Source organism: Triturus cristatus, chromosome 5_1 (assembly GCF_964204655.1).
Source record: "Triturus cristatus chromosome 5_1, aTriCri1.1, whole genome shotgun sequence".
NCBI classification, from domain to species: Eukaryota; Metazoa; Chordata; class Amphibia; order Caudata; family Salamandridae; genus Triturus; species Triturus cristatus.
In genome coordinates this window covers 701,586,168-701,604,582 of record NC_140587.1, presented here as the reverse complement: position 1 = coordinate 701,604,582, position 18,415 = coordinate 701,586,168, and the positions used below count along the sequence as shown (strand labels likewise).

Sequence of the window (18,415 nt, the reverse complement as noted above, 5' to 3'; positions counted from 1 at the left end):
CATGTAACGGGGTGTCGCCAAGGGAGGTTACAAAATGAGACAAGGCGGTACTAAAGAGGGACTACTAAGCCTTTTGACCAATAAGCAGTCACAGTTTACAGTGGGCAATGATATAAGCCAATGATAAATGTGGGCGATAGTGGGAGCCCCTACCTCAAAACAGCATGCCACGCAGAGCAGCGCATGTGCTGCCACGGCTTGACCTAAAAACTACCAGGTGGGATGAGGTGGGACAGGGGAAGAAATAGCCCCACCAAGCAGCAGGGAGCAGCAAAGGAGCAGCAGGAAGAAAGCTGACACCAACTAAAAGTTGACTTCTCCCACTATTCAGCCTCCCACAAAAGCCTCCAGAACTAGTTTCCACTACACAAAAGGCTAATATTACGGATATAGCTCAGGGCCTGGTATACTGCACACTGGAGGAAATAGGTTTTGGTTGGTCCGTAAGCAAAATCCCTTGGCCCCCCAGTATGACTCTACTCAAGGACTCAATTGTTTTGCGGAACATTAGACAAAGCATCTCTGACTATCTTTTCACAAATGACAATGTCATGTTGTGGGTTGTTGCTCTAGAGACAGCTCAGAGGGGGTACTTCGCAGCTGAAGTTGCACGTTTGAAAAAGATGAGGGAAGCCCTACTGACAAAGCAGAGAGGGGACCTCCAAGTAGTGAAAGCAACACATAAAAGTACACAGTCACAACACCTAAAGCACAAAGTGGTTGCTGTAGGGGGACACATAAGTATGCTCCAAATAGATAGTAGAACTACCTTTTTCCCAAACTAGACCAACAAATCTATGTTGGGGCCAACAAACCAGGAAAAAACTCTTGGCAAATCTATTACAAGTAGTGTATCATGGTAGTAAAAGACTCAAAAGGAGCCACCCTAAGTAGGGAGGCAGAAAAGGCATAATGGTTTCAGAATTTCTACAAGAACTTGTATCAAAGGAGACTAGAGGGGTGCATCCAGGCAGGACTACCTAGCTTAGGTGAAGTTGCCCAATCTGTTAGAAATGGACAAGGCTAATCTTGAGGAACCAATCACAGAAGAGGTGATACAAGTGCCAGGCCTGGACAGGTTCACTGCACCATGTTATAAGGCATCTGTGGTCCAGTTGCTGCCATTACTACTCAGGGTCTTGTGGGGAATAGTCTAGGAGGGAGAGGGCACTTCTTTGAGGTTGGAGGCGACATTTTCCCAGATACTTGAATCAAGCAAGCCAGGCAATGATTGTGCCTCCTACAGACCTATCTCACTTCTCAGTGTAGAGGCCAAAATGGTAAAAAACATGATCACATATTGACTGCAAGATGACATGCAATTATTAATCCATCATGATCAGCTGGGGTTCATTGCCAACTGACACCAGGGTGGCAATATAAAGAAAACATTACACCTAATCAACATAGGGTGCAAGGGGAATCGCTGCAGTCCTTAGATGGCAAGAAGGCACTCCACAGAGTGGAGTGGAACTTCAAGACAGTTGTGTTATCAGAGTTAGGGTTGGATAATCCTTTCTTTAGGCGCTACTGAGTTACAAGGCCCCAAGAGCATGGATAAGGACTAATAACACCCTGTCAAAGTGAGCACAACTAGAGAGGGGAATGAAACAGGGTTGCCCGTTGAACCAATTTCTTTTTGCCCTTATGCTGGAACCACTTGCACAGAGATATAGCATGAACAGCTACAGAAAATGCATCAGGCTAGGGGGAGATAATTTTAAGCTCACCATGTTTATGGATGATATACTATTGTCGAAGGCAGACCCAGCGGCCTCTCTACCAGCAACCTTAAGTCAGAAAACCTTAACCTTTCGCTTATGCTCCTGTTCACCCAACTCCACACAAATTTCTAAAGAGTGAAGTGTCCAGGCATGTGGTAGGGTGGGGGAAAGCTGGCAATGTGAAAACAGTGTGCCATGAACTTCAATAAGAGTAGTAATTGTTAAAGAGGCTATCGTGTGAGAAAACCTGAGACTGAAGGGGCGAGTTGCAAAAGTGACTGGGATAAACGATTACCTTGAAAGCCACCATCCATCACAAGTCAATTGTGATGGGTGTTTAAGTCCCAGTCCACTACACTAAAAAGACACTGCATTCTAGATTTTTCACGTTTTACGGTTTTAATGACAGCTACTTTGTTACTCCAAGACCTTTGATTGTCTTCACTTTCATGGCATTTACTCATTACAAGTTTCTCTTTTTATGTAAATTGGTCAGTACATTATTAAGTTACTTAATTTTAGTAACTGTATTCCTGTTTTTTTTTTTGGAAATGTTTTTATTGAGTTTTTTCAAACATAAAGCAACATACATTGGCATTGAGACTAGCAGTATGACGACCCATCGAGAGTGCAGTGGGCCTTCCACGGCATTCTCAAAAGACTCAGGCGCCCCTTCAACATCACATGATAGTGTCCATCTCACACTGCAAGCAGGGATAGTTCGTCTAGTCGTGGTCACTTAGTTCAGAGTCAGAAGTATCGCGCGGGGGTTCACATATATTTCCTCTATAGGCATTCCACCCACCCCATATCTGGGTCCATTTTTTGGGGCAACCTCTATGTAAATATACAGTTTTTTCGACAATCATTGTGGAATCCATGTCTCGGGACCATTGAGCGAGGGTCGGTGTTTGTCTGGATCCCCATCCCTGTGCTATATTGCGTTTCGCTAACATGAGTCCCAGTGTCACCCAGAGTTGTGCCACTCTATTGAGGTCTGTCAGTTCCCAGACGTTGAGGAGACACCTCCGCGGCTCCGGGAGTGTCGGAACTTTGGTCACCTGGGAGAGTGTACGTAGTATTCCCTTCCAGTACAGAGTTATTGCAGGGCATTCCCATAGGGTGTGAAAGAGGGTTCCTTCCATACCACACTGCCTGAGACATAGGGGGGAATCGGCTCGTTTTAGGTTAAATAAGAGTGTACGGGTGTAATACGTGCGGTGCAAAATTTTGAGTTGGACCAGCCGCAGTTTGGACGATATGCCCACCTCCTTAGGGGAGGAAAGCGCCGCCTGCCATTCTGCGTCATCAAAGTCCCCCAGCTCGGTCTCCCATCTACTCTTAAGGGCCGCAAAGGGGTCTGGCCGATTGTTTATCATCTTTCGGTATGTTAGGGACGTCGCTCTTTGCGTCAGATGTTCCGTGAGGAGTCGGTCTTCCAATGGCGACTACTCCGGTAGCCGGGTCCCGGGTGGGACCGCCGCATGGAGTGCGTGACGGATTTGTAAGGACCTGAAGCGTTCGGTGTCTGCCAGGTCGTAGTCTGCTTGTAATTGGGCAAATGTGACCAACTCCCCCTTCCTCCAAAGGTCACCGACCCTGGAAATGCCAATTAGATCCCACTGATGGAACCCGTTAGTGGTGCGTAGCACCCCCAGCTGTTTCGCATCCCACAGAGGTGTGGCCAGGGTTACTTTCCCAGCCCAGCCCAGAGCCCGTTGCGCCGCAAACCATATCTGGAGGGTATGTGCCGTGGGTCCCAAGGGGCAGCGCCCCCTCTTGTGGTTGTAGAGCGCTCCCATGACCCCCCCGACCCCCAGCAGCTGCCGATCCATACGATACGCCGGGTCATCCCCAGGCACATGAAGCCACTGATTTATTACCATAAGTTGAGATGCCCAATAGTACAGTTGTATGTCAGGGAGGGCGATACCTCCGTCGTACCACCCTCTGGTGAGCTTGTGGAGCGCGATCCGCGGCGCCCTATCTTCCCACAATAGGCTTGTGACCTCCGCGTTGATGGCGGTAAAAAACGTAGGCGCGACCGGGAAGGGAGTATTTTGAAGTATGTATAAAAATCTAGGGAGAGCCATCATTTTGAAGAGGGCGGCTCTCCCTAGCAGTGTCAGGGGTAAAGAACGCCAGTGTTTGACGTCACTGTGAAACCTATGCAGGGGTTTCGCCAGATTTTCGGCCACAAATCTTTCCCTATCAGCGGTCACATAAATTCCTAAGTACTTGAACCCGTCCTCCACCACTCGAACCTCACATCCTGTCGGGAGCCGGGGCGGGGAGCCTCGGAGCATATATACTATAGACTTCTCCCAGTTTATCTTATAGCCAGACTCCCTCCCGTACGACGCACAGATCTGTTTTTGATGTTGTTTTATATGTAACACATGCATTTTTCAGAGGAGAGCCTTGCTGCTTGAGCAAAGCTACCAAGGGTGGGCCAGGGATTTCTCACAGAAACCTATGTACTGTTAAGGAGTCACATATTTAGCGCTTTGTGGATGCTCAGCTGCATCTCACATCAAGGCTACAACAGCATAATAATCTGATTTACTACACTATGGGCCAGATGTACAAAGCAATTTTCTGATCACAAACAGCCTGATTTACAGAAGGTTTAATAAAAAGAATAAAATAAAATAAAACAGCCTGATTTGCAGAATCTGGCCATTTGCGACCAGAAAAATGCCTTATTAAAAGTACAAAATGCAATTTGCGATTCGGTATTTGGAAGGGGCGTGTTTTGGGCATCCCTTCCAAATACTGAATCGGTATAGTATGTATTACTGTTTTGCAACAGAATGCCGGTCGCAAAAGAGTTATAGTTTACCACAATTTTAATGGTGGTGGCAAGCCATTTGCACATTTTTGAGAATGTTGAAAAAATGTTTTTAAGAGCAGACAGTGATCCCACGGACAACTCCCTACTCTTAGAAAATGAAGCTTTAAAGTTTTTTAAAATGCAATCACAGAGATGGTGGTCAGCTGACCTCAGCAGGCCACTGTCCCTGTGATTGTAAAGGGGTGAGTACGTCCTCCCAATTGTATTGAATATATCATTATTCCATTTTCAAGCAGTTCTGGTCTGTAATAAGTATAGATACAATTTCTTGTGTATTGCCTCAGTTTTTATTAACAGTAGAAATGTTTTTCATCATTCTTAGAGTGTTCCACAAAATGACAGATGTCAAGGCAGCCGACACATGTTTCGCCCCCTGATTGCCCATTAGCCTGGGACTTTCTCAAGGCTCATATGTCAGACCGAACATCAACAATCAGGAAATCTTTATTAAAAATGTCCCATGAGATTCACATGTGGCAATGTGGTAGATTGACTTGATGGGGTACATAGATTTTGCTTTCTGTTCATGTCTCGTCCCGGGCTTAATCCCCAAAGTCAGTGTGCATCGGACGTCGATTTTTGTAAAAAGTGTGGGAAAATGGTGCATTGTCAAGCAAATTTGAGAAAGCAAAAATGTTCTTAAGGCAATTGTGAAAGTGTAGTTATGACATCAATAAAGAGAGATTTTGTATGATAATGATGTAGGTAGCTGCTTATTCAGTATAATCACAGAACTTTACAACACACTTTGAGATAACAATGCTGAGAACTTCACATATTTCCTTATTTATTGATATACTTTTAAAAATGAAATCTACTGAGAAAATGAAGCCTGGGTAATGCACTACGCCATGCTCGCGTAGTTTGCGAAGTTTGCGATACTTCGCACTACGCAAATTGCACATAGCACAGTGCAAACACGCGTAGCGTAGCGTAGCTTAGTGTAGCGGTCATTTTTGCTTGCTCAAGGTCCTCAACGTCAAGTTGGCGACCGCGAGCAAGCAAAATGAATTCCCGGCGAGACTTTTTCCTCGTTTGCGATCAGCAACATCAAGTTGCCGATCGCGAGCGTGGAAAATAAACCTACCGGCAAGCTTCTCAACGCGGGGAGGTCAGGTTTCTCATTGAGAGTGGTCACATATGCTCGCGACCGCTCGCGATGAGAAACTACCAGTCCACGTTGAGAAAGCTGCCGCACGAGTAGAAATCTACTCGAGCGGCAAAAAACGACCACTTGCACTGTGCAAGATGCAGTTTGCACTGATTGCACAGTGCAGACAAGCATCCGGCACTGTGCAATCAGTGTGAACAGCATCTTGCACAGTGCACTATGCAGTTTGCGAAGCTACGCGTAGCTCGCGTAGTGCGAAGTGCACTTCGCGTAGCGACACGTAGCGCTACTTCGCAAACTACGCCCAGGGTTAGAGAAAATACAAGTTATTGTGATTTGTCAGACTGCCTTCCTTTAGTAAAAAGACTGATAAGAAGATGAGTATTGTGTAGTCATAGGGCAAACATCCTCAACTGATTATATGAGCAGACTGAGCTGCACTGGCAACCTCACTATTTTTAGATAAATGCTGTTGCAGTACCGGTCTCCGGACTGAAAGTTGATTGCATTCAGAATCATCCTGCTATAAAGTTTCCGGGTCCCAGGGTCTGATACTAGTGTGGGAGAGCTAGAATGCAAGGAGACATGCAGTGTGACCACAGAGACACAGCATACTAGCAGCACGGGTTCCCATGCACACCACATGTACGCACACACACCGGAAGGGAATCACACCAGGTACAGAGAGGAACAGATTTGACCAGAGGGATTTAGAAAACATTATTTGTGTTCCAATTTTATGCATATAAAAGCTAAACACATTGTGGTAATCACTCAGAAGTTATGTGTCAAGTTAACATGAGATATTCAAAGAAATAAATATCAACCAGACATAAATCCAACAATAGCTCACTGACTGAGGGGTTAAGATTCTAAGCCTGCATTTATTTTTTCTTCTTTTCGCCCCTAATTAGCAATGAAGAAGAAAATAAGTAAATCAGGAATGTGATTAATTCATTCACCCTTTTAAAATAATTTATTAAAATACACATTTACATCTTGCACCTTGACAAAATTCATTAGTAAAAGAAAGTCCAAACTCCCTAATCGCTTACATAACCTCATTTATCTAGAAAGGGATTCTAAAGAGACACATGCGTAGATTTCATATCGTGACAGACAGGCGCGCAACACCCATTGGGCTCACCGGACTTCAGCCCCCCCAAACCCCCTCCCCCCCCCCCCCCCGTCGTGTGTGTCAGCCCGGCTGAGACAGCCTCGCGGGCTGGCGTTTGTCTAATTGCAGCCGCACCCGAGTACTTTACAGGTCTTTAAAATACCATTTACTCGTTAATGAAGCTTTTGTTGTGTTTTCACCCCTTTTTACGGCCACTCTGCCTATGGCTGGAACACTTAGCCCCCACCGAAATCTTTTTCAGCCCCCCCCCCCCCGAAATTTGGCTCTAGTTTCCCGCCTGGTGACAGCGAAACTGAATATGCAAGAGGATTTGGATTCGGAACACCAGTTCCAGCTCACTTCATCTTGAAAACCGGGAATATACCAGATCTAAAACGTAAAATTACGTTTAGCTGCAGTTATTAGGCGAATTACGAAATTAAGAGTACGAAATTAAGAGGTAAAAGATGCGTTTACAAATTAGGTTATCGTTTGTATATACCAGTCTTTCACAACGAGATTAACAAATTTGCAGTGTTCAAACATTAGCGTGCCTATTCTTTTAAATTGTCATTTAGAGGTGGAGCAAGTTAAAAAGCCTCTAACTTAGCCCACGATGATAAAGACAACACGCAAACCATTAATTATATCGACCCTCAGTGGCATGGATTGATGGACAAAGTTACTTCTGCCTTGGAAGAGTCAATAACAAGCTGTGCCCCCACACACGAGAAACAGATAACAAGCCAATACTTCTACATTTTATTGTGCTCCCACATGCACAGAGAGTTAAAACCAGACTTTGTGTTAATGTCTCTCTGCAACTTGCCACTTTCTGTGCCTCTTTCTATGCCTGAACCATATTTTGCATTCCCAAGCGTGTGTTGCTCTATGGCACCAGCACCCTAAGCTTAGGTATTAAAAACTGCAGCACTACAATACCAAAAACAACAAGCATTTACAATGCAATGGTCTCGGCATTGGTAAAGTTAGAGCTATTGGCATTGCTCATGACATTATTTTTGTTTATGTTTTTGTTTTTAAAACATTTAAAGAAACGGCATTGTCATGAGCAATGGCAATAGCTCTAACTTTAACAATGCCGAGACCGTTGCATTGTAAATGCTTGTTTTGGGAGTGCCCGGGCCCGATTGTGATCCCAATCCGACCCTGTCTGTATAGCCCGCACCTGCGGGGTTGCTGGTTCGAACCGCAGCGAGGTTTGCACCCAGTTCTTTCATTCTCCTGAATATGGCGAGAGTGGTTACTCACGTCTATATGCACATATATATAAATATGTCTAGAACAAAAATGTAAATAGTTTAAACGTGTCTTGCAGACATCTATACGTATACATCAAATACTGCCGTCGAATTGGGAACCAGTGAATAGTCATTCCCTGTCCCTCTTAAATCCGTAGTCCTTTTGAACCAGAGACAGGACACCAGTCCCCAGGGAGTGCTAGGGAAGAGGCCAGCTGGTGAGCGCGCAGCCCTGGCCGCTCAGCTGAGAGCTGAATCACTGTGTTGTGTTCATGCCTTGTTTTGAAACTTTGGAAATCCGCAGGCGCCTGTGGGTCAGAGGTCAGAGACCCTACCTGCTCCATTGTTGTATGGCGTGTCGTGGTGGCGGTCTGTTTACATGGCAAGTACTCGGCATGGGCTTTACACGTATAGCTTGTTATCTCTACGATATTACATATTTCGGTTAGACTGCATCCGATCTCGTCCCGAGGAAACCCGGGCCGGGTCTGCTGTTGTGTTCAGTTCACTTGCTATTTATTGACTTTTCTTATTTGTAGTTGGACATTAACTCGCATTGAAAGAAGGCTCACAGCTGTCACAAGTATCCCTGCGAGACGGGCACTCGGAAAGCACGGCGCACCCTTTTCTGCGAGGGGTTTTATTGCACCAATCTCGCTGCTTACAGCTCATTCTGCGCGATTACGTAGGGTGGTGGCAGGAGACGCAGAAGGAGGCGGTTGCTCAACGAGGCTTACTACTTAACGCTTCGAGAATGAGCTCTGCAATTCACCTTTCCCCCAGACCCCCCTGCTCTGTAAAGTATATATATTTAATCTCTCCTCTGGTCTTAAAGGACTACTCTGCTTCCACTTTTCCCCTCTAGTTACACAGAATGCTCATTTCGATTTTTCGTCACACGCCTCCTGCAATTCTCCCCCTTTCCCCCTTACCGCACTTATATGTGGAGGGTGACACAAATGGCTTTGTGGTCACGGTCGTAGTTTAGATTCCTCCGAAAATGACGGGGTGATTACACGAACAAAAGGGAACAAAAGGTTCCCCGTTGTCTCCCCGCGGGAAGCCGACACTCGCTGCGGCGCGGCGGCTCCAGCTGAGCCACGCTGCCGCCTCCACCCAGTCTCCTCCCAGTTCTCCTCAGCCGTTCTTCAATTTCATAACTTAATTTTGCTTGTAGTGATGGATGCATTGTAAATATAGAACATATATTAGGAAGACAACCGTATGCATACAAAAACAAAAAGAAAGAATTGGTATGTGATGCCTGTAATGTGCAATTCTGTACAAATGTTGAGTTGACTGTCGGAATCTGCTATTGAAGGGTGGGTTCCTCCATGATGTGGCCATGTTTTGATTACAGGCGTCCTCGTGGAGGCTGTGCAGGTGCTTGCATGACGCAGAGCTGCACACAGGAGCCTTTCCAATGTGTATGCAATTCACGCTGGCTTTTGCGTCTCGTTGAGTCACGCGAGCACGTGTGCAAACCTTGAGTAAACAAAGACCACAGTGCACTTGCAGCAGTGCTATGCGAGGCAAACGATGAAGGCATTTTGTTCGGACATCTATCAGGATATGGGCGTTAACAGTGGATGAATTGGCCCAGGTTACCGATGTGGTTCTTCCTCCCTATTAACCATTGGACAAGGGAAGTAATCCTACCTCCTCCATCTGCTGCAAAATGGTCTTTCAATTACGCCACTCATCTACTTTCCTAACTGGGAACTCAACTCTCAAATAAAAAGACATGTGAGGGGTTAATACAAGTTCCGACGAAAGTATTTTGTAGCACCAAACACATGAAGACAGCCAACAACTGAATGAAAGAGGTGTGGCAGACCTATGACCTGTCACTCTCATATGACAACAACCCACCCATAACCATGTATGTGCTCAGTAGACAGCGACTGCTCCATAAAATGAATGAACGGTTTTCATTCAAAAGAAGGGCTTGCCTTTTTTCTGCATTTGCTTAAAGTCACTTTTTCCAACTAATCAAAATTTGAGAATATTCATGAATTTTTGCAAACCTTTCAATTTGTTTACTTCTTTGCAAGTTAAATGAAGGGAGCAGCCTCTTAAACTGAATCTGGAGAAATGAGTTTGTATGATTGGCAAAAGCCACATATCTTGGAATACAGAAGTATATTTTGAGATGCAATTTTAGCAAAGGATAGAATTTTAAAAGGCACCAAAGCATACCAGTCTGTACTTTCTGTAGGAAGATAAAAAATGTAATTCTGCAAGCATACGCCTTCTGCTGAGTTAGACTGAACAGAACCCTTGCTTTCATGCCCCCTCCAAGTTTCCATGGATGACACACGTTTATCTTTACAAGAAAGGAGGCCACTCCCCGGAGAAGATGTTGGACACAGGTATGGTAGCCCATTCTGCTGGGAGAAATGTCACTCACTCTTCGTAGTATTAACAGTTAGGTAATGCTGGGCTAGTGAGTACAGTCCATTTGTCGGATGTCTTTAAGGTAGGCTTCATCAGGGGAGAAAAGTGGCTCGAAGAAGGATTTAAAACTGAAATAGGAAATGGGTCGCACATGTAATTGTAAGTAGTGTATCTAAGTCACGATCAGGGCTACTCTCCGAGTCCGTGTCTAAAATAAATCTAATGGACTAATATCAAAAGTGACTTTTTATACTGCAAAGGCATGAGGTCTGCGGTCTTCCAGCAACAGAATATATAAGGACATAAAAAAATATCATTAAAACTTTGCTTCTCTCCGTGTTCATTGGGTTAAATAGACACTGGATACAATATTATAATTGGGCACTAACAATTATTTGCAAATAGTATATAAAATTACCCATGTTGCAGCTTACTTGAACAACATGCAGGAATACAAGCTATGCATTGAGCGACCTAATGTGCATGCAGAGCACTGCGCCCACCTTTGCACCCAGAGGGAGGACCTTTTCAAAGTTTAGCAGAAACAAGCGTGTGAATGTCCTCTTCAAGGGCAGTTCTTAAACCCTAAACAAACTTGATTCCCTCAAACTCTAATATATATCCTGATTCCTTACAATATTTAACCCTGCAGAGTATAGGGCACATTTTGCAAATCGTACTTATGGTGTTTGTAAAGGTAGGAGTAGCATTCCAACACAGAACGTTTTACGACACCAAGTGCAGTGTGCGTAAAATAAGTGCCCTGTAAGTTTGCACTGCAGAAGAGAGACCTGCAAGGGCAGATGCCTGGGGTGACATGGTTCGTGGCTGAGGCTGGAGATGAAATAACACAGCTGATGCCCCACCAGGTCAGAGAGAGACGCTGTTTCCTTCTCTGCCAGGGTGTTTAGCACAGACTGGCGCCTGGGGCCTTTTCCACAGCTGTTGAGCTCTTTCACATACTAAGGCAGCTGGAGTGAGCCATGCATCTTATCACAATATTCTTTCTTGCGCTGTAATCCAGCCTGCTGTGACCCTGACATACAGCACGTTGTAGGACAGATCTTGCACTGGGGTCACACTGCAAATGATCTGAAACATAAAACCACATGCCACAGTTCGCACAACACAAACATTCATATTCGGCGTGGCTTAGAGGACAGTGACGTTTTTGGTGCCTTATTATTTTGGAGAAAACAATAGTATCTCCTTTAGTACTAACTGCGATTTAAAGGGCAGGATATAAGAGCTTTTCATGCAGAGCAGAACTGAATTTCAGAAGTTTATCCCATGTACGACCGTTGCTATGCAGAGGCTACATAATGTCAAAAGAGAGGACTCACTTAAACCAGTTTAGGTTATCTCTCATACACCTTACACACTAGGGACTTTCCCTTTTTGAAAACAGGACTCTCACCCCCTGGAAATTCCAGCGTCATGCTTCATGCTCGAGTCCTCACCGAGGCAGGTGGGCTCCACCTTAAACCACCAGGGACGGGGTGATTACACGAACAAAAGGGAACAAAAGGTTCCCCGTTGCCTCCCGGGAAGCCGACACTCGCTGCGGCGCGGCGGCTCCAGCTGAGCCACGCTGCCGCCTCCACCCAGTCTCCTCCCAGTTCTCCTCAGCCGTCGACAGGAACCGCGATAAACAAAGCGGATTACAAACGACCGAAACAAAAAAAAGATTTACACTCGCTGCGGCGCGGCGGCTCCAGCTGAGCCACGCTGCCGCCTCCACCCAGTCTCCTCCCAGTTCTCCTCAGCCGTCGACAGGAACCGCGATAAACAAAGCGGATTACAAACGACCGAAACAAAAAAAAGATTTACACTCGCTGCGGCGCGGCGGCTCCAGCTGAGCCACGCTGCCGCCTCCACCCAGTCTCCTCCCAGTTCTCCTCAGCCGTCGACAGGAACCGCGATAAACAAAGCGGATTACAAACGACCGAAACAAAAAAAAGATTTACACTCGCTGCGGCGCGGCGGCTCCAGCTGAGCCACGCTGCCGCCTCCACCCAGTCTCCTCCCAGTTCTCCTCAGCCGTCGACAGGAACCGCGATAAACAAAGCGGATTACAAACGACCGAAACAAAAAAAAGATTTACACTCGCTGCGGCGCGGCGGCTCCAGCTGAGCCACGCTGCCGCCTCCACCCAGTCTCCTCCCAGTTCTCCTCAGCCGTCGACAGGAACCGCGATAAACAAAGCGGATTACAAACGACCGAAACAAAAAAAAGATTTACACTCGCTGCGGCGCGGCGGCTCCAGCTGAGCCACGCTGCCGCCTCCACCCAGTCTCCTCCCAGTTCTCCTCAGCCGTCGACAGGAACCGCGATAAACAAAGCGGATTACAAACGACCGAAACAAAAAAAAGATTAGACGTTTCCCCAAAACCGCACAAGTCCCGAAGATGATTTTCCCGGTTTAGTGAGCATAGAACCGCACTCACACTCCGCGTACTTCCATCAGGGATGAGAGCTCCTGACCGCGACTACCTCACGGCTGCCAAAATAAGGAATCGGAGTGGGTCTCTGTGCGACAAGCACACAAACAGCTGAATAAGAATAAAGAGATCAGGTGAGGGAGCAACGCCGGGACACCACCGCCTTTCTCCGAGGCATTTTGCTGTGCCTCGGAGGAAGGGAGTGTCCTTTTCGGATTGGGGGGCGTGTTTTGCTGTTGTCTCCTCCCTGAGACTTCTCGCAAAAAGCACGCCCCCCAATCCGAAAAGGACGGGGCCTAATCGGAGTGACTGGACCTCTTCTCCAGTGGCTGGCCAGCATTTACGAGGCCAGCCAATGGAGAACAGGAGAGAAGAGGGGCGGGTGCAAGCCCCTCTTCTCAAAGTCACTCCAACTCATTAAATCTCGGAGCGAGACTGCGCAAGCGCAGCCTTTCGCAGCCGAGACCTAAAAACCGAGAGGCAGATGGAACAGTGAGCAGCCTCATGACATAATTAAGAAAGAGATTTGTGGATTGGAAAAAGATAAACAGAAGTGGAGGCGCTCACTGTTCCAGAGTGCTGGCCACTTTAATTTGAAAAAAATGCACAGTTTCTAAGATGTGTCTTAACTGCCCCACAAATAAACAAAGCACACCTAAATTCTGCACTGTGCTTCAAATGGTTCAAATCAGTTTGGAAGCACTGAGGGTTCTTATATTAGGAAAAACAATTAATAACTAATCATGAGATTAGTTTTGAGATTAAACAATTGCATCTTGAGTTTTCATTCAATAGGGGTTGCTTTTGAGGAACTTCCGCATGCGCCCATTTATGAACCACTAGAGGGCGGTAAATGCACTATTGTTGAAGACTAGAAGTCGATGTATTTATGATTAACAAAAAAGCAAACCTTACAACAGAAGTCTTCAAACTTTTTAAACACCAGCCCCCACCAGAGGAAACAAGTCAGCGCCCGCCCCCTCAAAATTTTTCACAATTCTATTAAACTGGCAATATTTACATATTTCTAGACTTGTTTAAAAATTACAGCTAAATTCTGTTACTGTTTTAAAAATGCAATCAAATAAATGAGTGCCAAACATACTATTCTGGTCAATGAGATTGCTAGAAATGGGAGAGGGGTTTTAAAGAATATTTATTATGTTATTATGTTATAACAATTTGTAAAGTGCACAAATACCATCTGGTGTCTTTGCGCTAGACTTCTCCTGTTCACGAACAATGGACTGCTAGTTGAAAACCTACTTATTGAAAAGCCAGGTCTTTTATTTTTTTCCTGAACGCCAATAGGGTGGGAAAGGCTCTGATCTGAGGGGGAAGAGAATTCCATAATTTAGCCGTGGCAACCAAAAAGCTTCTATCACCCCAGTTAATTCTATATGTTCTGGGGACTGCCAGCAAGTTTGCCCCAGTAGAGCGCCGTGGCAACCACAAAGCTTCTGTCACCCCAGTTAGTTCTATATGTTCTGGGGACTGCCAGCAGGTTTACGCCCGTAGAGCGCAGGGGTCTGCTGGGAGAGTAGATCTTCAATGAGTTCTTCAGAAACTCTGGCTCTATATTGTGGATAGTTTTATAGGCAATGCACAGCGCCTTGAATTTTATTCTGCTTCTAAGTTGGTAACCAATGTAGTTGTCTGATCACCTTAGAAAAAGAATGAAATTTTGGTGTGCCAGAGAGCATCCTAGCAGCTGCGTTCTGAACCAGTTGTAACTTATTTAAAACGGTTTCCTGAGCGTTGATAAGTAAACTGTTGCAATAGTCCACTTTGGACAATACAAAGGCCGAAATTATAATTTTCTTAGCTTTAGCCGGAATAAAAGGGAACAGTTTCTTTACCATTCTGAGGGTTAAAAGCAAGAAGAGACCACAGAATTAACATGGTATTTATATGAAAGCTTGTCGTCAAGGACGACACCAAGATTTTTGGCCTTAGTAACTGGGTCAGGAGGCTGTCCCAAATTATCTGGCCGCCAGAGGGAGGACCAGACCGGAGAGAGAATACCAAAGACCATTACCTCCGTCTTGGAAGAATTCAGATTGAGGCAATGTCTGGACATCCAAGCGCCGATTGCCAGCATGCCATCGTAGAAGTTGACCAAGATGCTTTAACCGTTTTTATGAATGGAGAAAACGATTTGGGTATCGTCTGCGTATGACGTGAACGCTAAGCCAAAAGATTTGATCACCCGTGCCAGATCGGTAACATAAATGTTAAAAAGTGTGGGGCTGATGGAGGAGACCTGCGGGACTCCACAAGGAAGTGAGAAGAGGGGAGGGTCAAAATCGCCCAGATTGACTAGTGGCACTCGGTTAGATAAAAAGGATGCAAACAAAGATTTGGCCTTGTTCCTAATACCTAGGGAGGAGATACAGTTTATCAGGAGCCCATGATCAACCGTATCAAAGGCTGCTGATAAATTGAGTAAGACAAGCGCAGCTCCTCCTCCTCTGTCTAGAGCGAACCTTATCTCCTGGTGGCTTTGATGAGCGCAGTCTCCGTACTATGACTTTTCCTAAGGCCGCATCAAGTTTCATCCAGTAAATTGTGGTCATAGATGTATTGGGGGCCAGTTGATGATTCATTACCTTTTCAGAAAGTTTGGCAGGCAAAGAGAGACACGCAATGGGCCGATAGTTAGTAGTGTCACCTGAAATAAAAATGGAGTTAGAAATCTTGGCCAGGGTAGAACCAATGAGTTCCAGAAACGCTTTCAAGACAGTCCGAGGACATGGATCAAGGGGTGAAATTGATTTAGTCACCAAATCCATTACCTGTTCGGGGGAGATTGGTGTGAAAACACTATCAGGTGGCTCGGTGTGGGAGTCGGACTGATTCCTGGTCCCGGAGAAAGCATTAAAGTTTGAATAGATTAGATCTACTTTAGCCTGAAAACTGAGAGCTAAAGAATCGCTAAACGCTTGAGTCGCTATGTTAGCATGGCTACTGGAAGGAGCTGCAAGTTTGGATACCACCTGAAACAGTTGTTTGGTGAAGTCTTGAGCAGATTCTATATCCTGTGTGAAGTAGCTACTCTTTTACTTTATTAGGAGGCGTTTATAATTAGCCAATGCTACCTTGTGATGAGATTTCTCCTGGCTATCGTAATCCCGACACCAAGGTTTCTCTTGTTTTCGACACCGTTGTTTCTTGAGCCTCAAGGCCTCGGAGTACCAAGGGGCCGATGGAGTTTTTCTGTTTTTAGAATTTGGAGTTCCTTCCCTTTTGACATCTCTCCCAGCCAGGATATAAACGACAAAAGATGTGAGTGATGACCAATCTTTGAATGGCTTCTGCCACTCATTTTTTTCCACTCACAGCAGAGCACTGTATTGAACTTAATGTTGCTTTTGGTCAGAGCCTGGCGCCCCCCTAAGATCACTTGAAGCCCTCTTGGGGAGCCCGCCCCCCAGTTTGAAGCCCCTGTCTTACACTGTTAGACAGAAGTGTACATACACTATATTAAGAACCTAATGTTTTTACGGAGATTTAGGATTCAGTAATGCAGACAACCCTATCCAATGATATATAGCTGCGCTCAGTGAAACCTTACTGACTTTTTTTCAAGTCACCTTACTGACTTTTTTCAAGTCACATTTGTACCTGGAGAAAAAAGATTTGTGCCTCAAACTCTGCATGTCCTAAGCATAAACCTGTATATTTTATAGCTCATCGCTCGTTTTCTTTTTTCCATTTTCCTCATTCATTTTGGCCTTGTAGCAATTTCCAAATTTGCATTCACTCACTTCTTCATTTGGCTCATTTAGTTTGGCCTTGTGTCAGTTTCCAAATTTTCTTTCTCTCACTTTTCCTGACACATTTATTTCTCCCATTCACTCAATTTTCTCACTGAGCCCTGAATGATTTACAACAGCAACCTTCCATATGTTTCTCACTCTCAGTTTGGCATTCCATTTTAATTTAACGTGTTCAGCAGCAAACCATTTCTTGTCCAAAATGCTCTTCAAGCGAGCTTCATCGTGTATATGTTCCCCTCAAAAGCTGCGGATCTGAGAAAGATTGCTTACGTTTTTTTTCTCTCATTAATGCCACCGTGGCAGATGACATCACAACAAAGGGTGCTGTTTGCAGTATAAAAAGGAACGTGAATGAACAGATAATATGTGCGCATCATTTATTGAACACCGCATCTTTCATGAAATATACAGTTTTCTGGACTTGGAGGTCGCATCTCTGTGCGTACATTCTACGGCTAACTCCAGTCCGCATCTGTGGTCAGAATCCCGAAAAAAGTGGTGCACTGTGCACATCACATTTCCACATTATTCAGCCACTATTTACTATGGCAGCGCGGGCGGCGAGCATCTAATAGCTGATCAGTGTGATCAGCTTTGGAAACAGAAGTCGGAATACACAATTATTTCAATTTCACACAGCGCACTGCATTGGTTTTAAACAATGCAGGGGCGGGCGCTGTGTGAAAGTGAAAGAACTGTCTATATATCGATTGACTTCGATTCGATGCGTGTGTACAAAAGTGATCAGCTATTTGTGCGTATTTCTTTGAAGCACCAGCTAAGTAGGTGTTATTAAAAGCGGATTTCTCTTTTATTCAGAGGAATCTGCTTTTAATACAACACCCAGTCAGTCAGTCCATAATACTTTATTTGGTAATTCAAACCACATAACGTTGACAGCCATCAAAACAAAGTATGTTAAAAAAAATGTAAATTCGGGAAATCGGCCCATCCTTAGGGATATACGATGTGGAGATCAGGGCAGTGGGAATGAAGAATCAAGTGGTGCATCTAGTCGAGGGACCCTGAAGGTTGCTATGAGGGCAAAAATGTTGGACGTGGTAAGGTTGAAAGCTGAGGTAGAGGAGATAATTAATGGGAACTTACCCTTGGAAAGAGTGGAACTCTATGAACCCGATGAGTTGCTGTTTGTAGCAAAGGATGTAGCTCGCAAGGCAAGATCGTCCCATGAGATACTAACAGATTTGGCAAAAAGATACCAGGTGGATTTGTCTAAAACAAAGATGTTGCAGGGAAATCACAGGCTACAGTATAGCGACCAGGAATTGGAGGAGAAGAGAACCATAGGGCTGAAAGCTCACATCCGAGAGTTGATTATAGGGATACGCGCATGGAGCATGCTCGACAAGTGGGAAGAAAGATGGTCCAAAAAGAAAAGCACGAAGAAGAGTGTAGGAGAGACACCGCCCCCAGGAGGGGGTATGGTAGGAGTGGAGAATTATCCTTTGCAGGAAGTATCCAGCGGAGAGTATGTGCATGTGCCTTGGAGTAGAGGTGATCACGCAGCATTTACCAATGAATTTTTTCGGCTGAGGGAGAAACCTGTTGAATGGTACAAGCAGGTTGATCGGTTTGTTAAAATATCGAAGGTGTTGTGGGTTGATTTGAATACCCTGTTTAATATCGTGGTACCTAGTGACTTGTGGGTAGCTTGTAAGGTTGCAGTTGATTAGCCAACTTGTGAACCAGACAGGGAGGCTGCTACAAAT

General features: G+C 45.2%; 1 protein-coding gene across 1 annotated transcript in view; it reads right to left on the bottom strand.

Annotated features, from left to right (window-relative positions):
* LOC146831383 (ethanolaminephosphotransferase 1-like) overlaps positions 1-18,415 on the bottom strand; it is a 363,147-nt gene that overhangs the window by 308,000 nt on the left and 36,732 nt on the right. The gene's annotated exons all lie outside the window — the stretch shown is intronic.